This window comes from Amia ocellicauda, chromosome 11 (assembly GCF_036373705.1).
Source record: "Amia ocellicauda isolate fAmiCal2 chromosome 11, fAmiCal2.hap1, whole genome shotgun sequence".
Taxonomy (NCBI): Eukaryota; Metazoa; Chordata; class Actinopteri; order Amiiformes; family Amiidae; genus Amia; species Amia ocellicauda.
In genome coordinates this window covers 316,363-322,362 of record NC_089860.1, presented here as the reverse complement: position 1 = coordinate 322,362, position 6,000 = coordinate 316,363, and the positions used below count along the sequence as shown (strand labels likewise).

Here is a 6,000-nt window from a genome sequence, read left to right as displayed (position 1 = left end):
ACCGTAGTTCTGCAAGCTTTCCCATTCACACCTTTCAAAACCCTGAGTCGGAGACTCCATTTCGCATTCTCTTGGACCCTCTTGCAAGCCTTCTAGAGTCTTATCCACAAGCCCCAGATCTCTCCAGGCCATCACCTTCAACCAGTCCTCATAAGAGTATTCAATTACCGTCTCAAAAGGTTCCAACGTACCCTCCTTCTCTCCCAAAGCAAAAAGCTCCACTCCAACATAGCTGGGATCCCTTTTAAAGCGGTAACCCCGTCGAGCCCCCCAGAACAACACCCAGGAGCGTTCAATCTTCAAATTGGTGAGTACAGGAACCCTTGCCCGGGATTGTTTCTTGCGGGGTTTCATGTTGATGTCGCTGGACATGTTGAAGAAGCGGGATGTTTCTGATGCTGAGAATTAAAGAGGTATTGCCTAAAAGCAGCGCGGGTTCTTAAATAGAGAGGAGAGTTTCGGGGCGTTGCCTTCAGAGGGGTGGGGGTATTTATGGGTGGCCTTGATGTTCAGGGTTTTATGGGTGTACACTTTCTGACGGATATGACGTAGGAATAATTAAGGAAATAACTCTACCTAAAATCACGCCCCCCAATTATGACGTAGGAATATTAATAAGCTTAGGGCATACGTCATAACAAAATAGGCCGCGCCCAAAAAACCCTACTATCTACTCTTATGTAGTTGAAGGCGCAGTATAGCTCTGATAGTCTGGTGGTGACGGAAGACCACCAGCCGTTTGAACAAGCCATTCAGCATCACCTTGTTGGGCTAAGTGCAGGCACTGTCAGAGCGCAGGGCGTCCTGCCTTTGAAAGAGTTTCCGAAGTGTCCTGATGTGCCCTTTAGCAATGCCAAACAGGTCTGTGAAAATGGCATCCTTTCGCGGCACTTCAGACGCCATCTCACAGTCTAGCCGACCTGAAATGCCTGAGCCCGTTTTACCAGCAGGCTTCAACGGTAACCGTTTGAAGCAAGACGTGGCGGTGTCAGTTTCCGTAGTGTAGCGGTTATCACGTTCGCCTAACACGCGAAAGGTCCCCGGTTCGAAACCGGGCGGAAACAGCCTGCTGTGGGCCGGCCCTTTTCGTCCTGTTTGCCCTCGTGGTTCCCCGGAGGCGGTGGGTAGCTTTTCTTCATTGGAGTGCCCGAAATCGGTGCTCTCAGAGCGTCCGTCCGTCGACAGGTTGAAATTGTAAACGCTGGTGTAGCCACTTTTAATTAAAATCTGATGATGATGATGATGATGATGTTGTTGTTGTTGTTCTTGTTGTCATCGTGGTCGCCGTCATTATTATTGTTAAAGTAAAGCAGTAGTTAGATTTGTTGCTACCGTAAGGTGTAGAAGGCACAATAGCTCTGTGATTGTCTGATGGTGGCACAAGACGAGCAGCAGCTGTTTGAACAAGCCATTGAGCATCACCTTGTTGGGGTAAGTGTAAGTCTTGTCATAGCTCAGGGCATTCTTCCTTTAAAAGAGTTTCCAAAGTGTCCTGATGTGCCCTTGAGCAATGCAATATAGGTCAGTGAAAATAGAAACCTTTATCTCACAGGCAGGCCCACGGGAAACGCCTGTGCGCGTTTTACCAGCCTGCTTCGATGGGAGCCAATCGAAACCCCAGGACAGGTTGGTTTCTGTAGTGTAGTGGCTATCATGTTCGCCTCACACGCGAGAAGTCCCTGGTTCGAAACTGGGCGGAAACAACCCGCGGTGCACGCGTGCCAGTGCCGTGTTACCCGTCCTCATCTCTCTGCCCCATGGCCGGCCGTCGTTTTCTCTTCCTCGGAGTGGCAAGAAATCCTGACCTTGAGAACAAATGATCGCAGAAGGGTAGCTTTGCGAGGCGCTGGAACTGACACTTTTAAAATCGATACATGTCGTTGCTGTTGCAATACGACCGTAGCAGGATCGGTGACATTGCTGTTACTCTTATGTAGTTGAAGGCGCAAAATAGCTCTGATAGTCTGGTGGTGACGGAAGACCACCAGCCGTTTGAACAAGCCATTCAGCATCACCTTGTTGGGCTAAGTGCAGGCACTGTCTGATCGCAGGGCGTCCTGCCTTTGAAAGAGTTTCCGAAGTATCCCGAAATCGGTGCACTCAGAGCGTCCGTCCGTCGACAGGTTGAAATTGTAAACGCTGGTGTAGCCACTTTTAATTAAAATCTGATGATGATGATGATGATGTTGTTGTTGTTCTTGTTGATGTTGTTGTTGTTGTTGTTGTTCTTGTTGTCGTCGTAGTCGCCGTCATTATTAATGTTAAAGTAAAGCAGTAGTTAGATTTGTTGCTACCGTAAGGTGCAGAAGGCACAATAGCTCTGTGATTGTCTGATGGTGGCACAAGACGAGCAGCAGCTGTTTGAACAAGCCATTGAGCATCACCTTGTTGGGGTAAGTGTAAGTCTTGTCATTGCTCAGGGCGTTCTTCCTTTGAAAGAGTTTCCAAAGTGTCCTGATGTGCCCTTGAGCAATGCAAAATAGGTCAGTGAAAATAGAAACCTTTATCTCACAGGCTGGCCCACGGGAAACGCCTGTGTGCGTTTTACCAGCCGGCTTCGATAGGAGTTATTCGAAACACCAGGACGGGTTGGTTTCCGTAGTGTAGTGGCTATCACGTTCGCCTAACGCACGAAAGGTCCCCGGTTTGAAACCGGGCGGAAAGAGCCTGCTGTGGGCCGGCCCTTTTCGTCCTGCTTGCCCTCGTGGTTCCCCAGAGGCGGTAGGTGGCTTTTCTTCATTGGAGTTCCCGAAATTGTTGGACTCAGAGCGTCCGTCCGTCGACAGGTTGAAATTGTAAACGCTGGTGTAGCCACTTTTAATTAAAATCTGATGATGATGTTATTGTTCTTGTTGTTGTTGTTGTTGTTCTTGTTTTTCTTTTTGTCGTCGTGGTCGCCGTCATTATTATTGTTAAAGTAAAGCTACCGTAAGGTGTAGAAGGCACAATAGCTCTGTGATTGTCTGATGGTGGCACAAGACGAGCAGCAGCTGTTTGAACAAGCCATTGAGCATCACCTTGTTGGGGTAAGTGTAAGTCTTGTCATAGCTCAGGGCGTTCTTCCTTTGAAAGAGTTTCCAAAGTGTCCTGATGTGTCCTTGAGCAATGCAAAATAGGTCAGTGAAAATACACTCACCTAAAGGATTATTAGGAACACCATACTAATACTATGTTTGACACCCTTTCGCCTTCAGAACTGACTTAATTCTACGTGGCATTGATTCAACAAGGTGCTGAAAGCATTCTTTAGAAATGTTGGCCCATATTGATAGGATAGCATCTTGCAGTTGATGGAGATTTGTGGGATGCACATCCAGGGCACGAAGCTCCCGTTCCACCACATCCCAAAGATGCTCTATTGGGTTGAGATCTGGTGACTGTGGGGGCCAGTTTAGTACAGTGAACTCATTGTCATGTTCAAGAAACCAATTTGAAATGATTCAACCTTTGTGACATGGTGCATTATCCTGCTGGAAGTAGCCATCAGAGGATGGGTACATGGTGGTCATAAAGGGATGGACATGGTCAGAAACAATGCTCAGGTAGGCCGTGGCATTTAAACGATGCCCAATTGGCACTAAGGAGCCTAAAGTGTGCCAAGAAAACATCCCCCACACCATTACACCACCACCACCAGCCTGCACAGTGGTAACAAGGCATGATGGATCCATGTTCTCATTCTGTTTACATCAAATTCTGACTCTACCATCTGAATGTCTCAACAGAAATCGAGACTCATCAGACCAGGCAACAACTGTCCAATTTTGGTGAGTTTGTGCAAATTGTAGCCTCTTTTTCCTATTTGTAGTGGAGATGAGTGGTACCCGGTGGGGTCTTCTGCTGTTGTAGCCCATCCGCCTCAAGGTTGTACGTGTTGTGGCTTCACAAATGCTTTGCTGCATACCTCGGTTGTAACGAGTGGTTATTTCAGTCAAAGTTGCTCTTCTATCAGCTTGAATCAGTCGGCCCATTCTCCTCTGACCTCTAGCATCAACAAGGCATTTTCGCCCACAGGACTGCCGCATACTGGATGTTTTTCCCTTTTCACACCATTCTTTGTAAACCCTAGAAATGGTTGTGCGTGAAAATCCCAGTAACTGAGCAGATTGTGAAATACTCAGACCAGCCCGTCTGGCACCAACAACCATGCCACGCTCAAAATTGCTTAAATCACCTTTCTTTCCCATTCAGACTTTCAGTTTGGAGTTCAGGAGATTGTCTTGACCAGGACCACACCCCTAAATGCATTGAAGCAACTGCCATATGATTGGTTGGTTATTGAACAGGTGTTCCTAATAATCCTTTAGGTGAGTGTAGAAACCTTTATCTCACAGGCTGGCCCACGGGAAACGCCTGTGCGCGTTTTACCAGCCGGCTTCGATGGGAGCCATTCGAAACACCAGGGCAGGTCGGTTTCCGTAGTGTAGTGGCTATCACGTTCGCCTCACACGCGAAAGGTCCCTGGTTCGAAACCGGGCGGAAACAACCCGCGGTGCATGCGTGCTAGTGCACACAGTGCTGACCACAAGTGAAGGTCTGAAGACTTTGTACTTGACGACCGCTGTAAATGGTTTCTTGACAGTTGTTGAGCAGAAAGTTATTGATCTTCCGAGGGAAAGGTCTGAAATCCGGGGGGTTTGCATAGGAATCAAAAAATTCACCACGGTGGTCCTCCCTTAGATAAATAGCCAGCCAATGTTCTCCGGGCATATTTTTAGGGTGTGTGTTGATTATGTACATTGCAGGTAAATTCTTGATCTTAAATTTAGGCAGCTGATCGCAGGCGTAGACTCCTTGAAACAGTTTCCGTGAGCCGGCCAGGGCATTCATGATGTGGTTGAGCTCTCTGGTGTTCATTTTAATAATAATCATACGGAACGTTTCTCCTCTGATTCACCTCAATAATGTTGTCAAACACAGCATACACGACCATATTTACAGTGTGTGGTAGAGGCTGCTTGAAACGCATCTCCAAACGCATATTGCCCGTCTTCATCAGTGAAATATGTTGTCCACACTCTTCGTCAGGGGTCAGGTTGAAACCATACAGGGTGTAACCGCTGCAGTATTCCCGGCAATCGATCAGCAGAGTTTGATCCTTGAGATGGCGACCCGTAGCCAGTACTAGACTGTAATATTCACGAACCGCATTGCCGTTTTCAAAGTCAGGTTGAAAAGGTCTGGATGGAACCTGCACACCATCGACGTACAATGCTATAAATTCCGCGTTATAATGTTTAAAGTTAAAGGTGTTCTTGTTGTAAACCCCGGTAAATGCATCATTATCCACGAGACCTATAATAACCTGTTTTGGGAGCTGTCCTAGAAACAGATTTTCCTGGTTCATCACCCGTGTCCCTGCGGGGATACTGTGGACTTTCATATAGACTCTTTCGATCGGGTACTTGGCGTTTGCCGTCACTAACGCCAGCGCGTGTCCTAGTTTAACCGCCGGGGAGACGGACACTTATTTCACAAACAGCGAGGCCGATAATATGGTCAGTTTATATTTTTCCGTATCAGGGGTCATCAGACAAAAAGCACTTTTACTACGGATCATTTTAATTTTAATGTCTACCCCGTTGAGCATGAGTTTTTCTTGGAAAAATATGTCTGCATGGATATGCCCCATTAGCTCAAAGGTCCTCCCTTCTGTTGAAGAGGCCGATCTTTTTTGCAAACCCTTATTGAGTCCCTCTGGATCCTTGTCGTCCATAGCTTCCGGGATGTCTTTGAAGAGAAGGCCGGGGCTGAACTGTTTGCTTAGGGTCTCCTCACTATAATTAAGGATACACTCCATCATGACTCTATAGGGGTAAGTATTGCTGCTTTGACTAATGAGCCGATCTCCCAGGGTCACATCCACCTGTGAAAACATGGTGGCCACCGGGTAATTGATTAATTGATGACCCCAGCGTTGGCCGTCTTCTCGATTGCATCGCCATCCTAATCAGTCACTTTACAGTTCATTAAAATAAATGTGTTATTCAAATCAATATA

At 47.1% G+C, this 6,000-nt stretch overlaps 2 non-coding genes across 2 annotated transcripts; both read left to right on the top strand.

Annotated features, from left to right (window-relative positions):
- The first annotated feature begins 991 nt into the window (after positions 1-991).
- trnav-aac (transfer RNA valine (anticodon AAC)) lies at positions 992-1,064 on the top strand. Its single transcript has one exon. It is a non-coding gene; the product is annotated as a tRNA-Val (tRNA).
- Positions 1,065-4,412: 3,348 nt separating this feature from the next.
- Positions 4,413-4,485, top strand: trnav-cac (transfer RNA valine (anticodon CAC)). The gene has a single exon. It is a non-coding gene; the product is annotated as a tRNA-Val (tRNA).
- Positions 4,486-6,000: the final 1,515 nt, after the last annotated feature.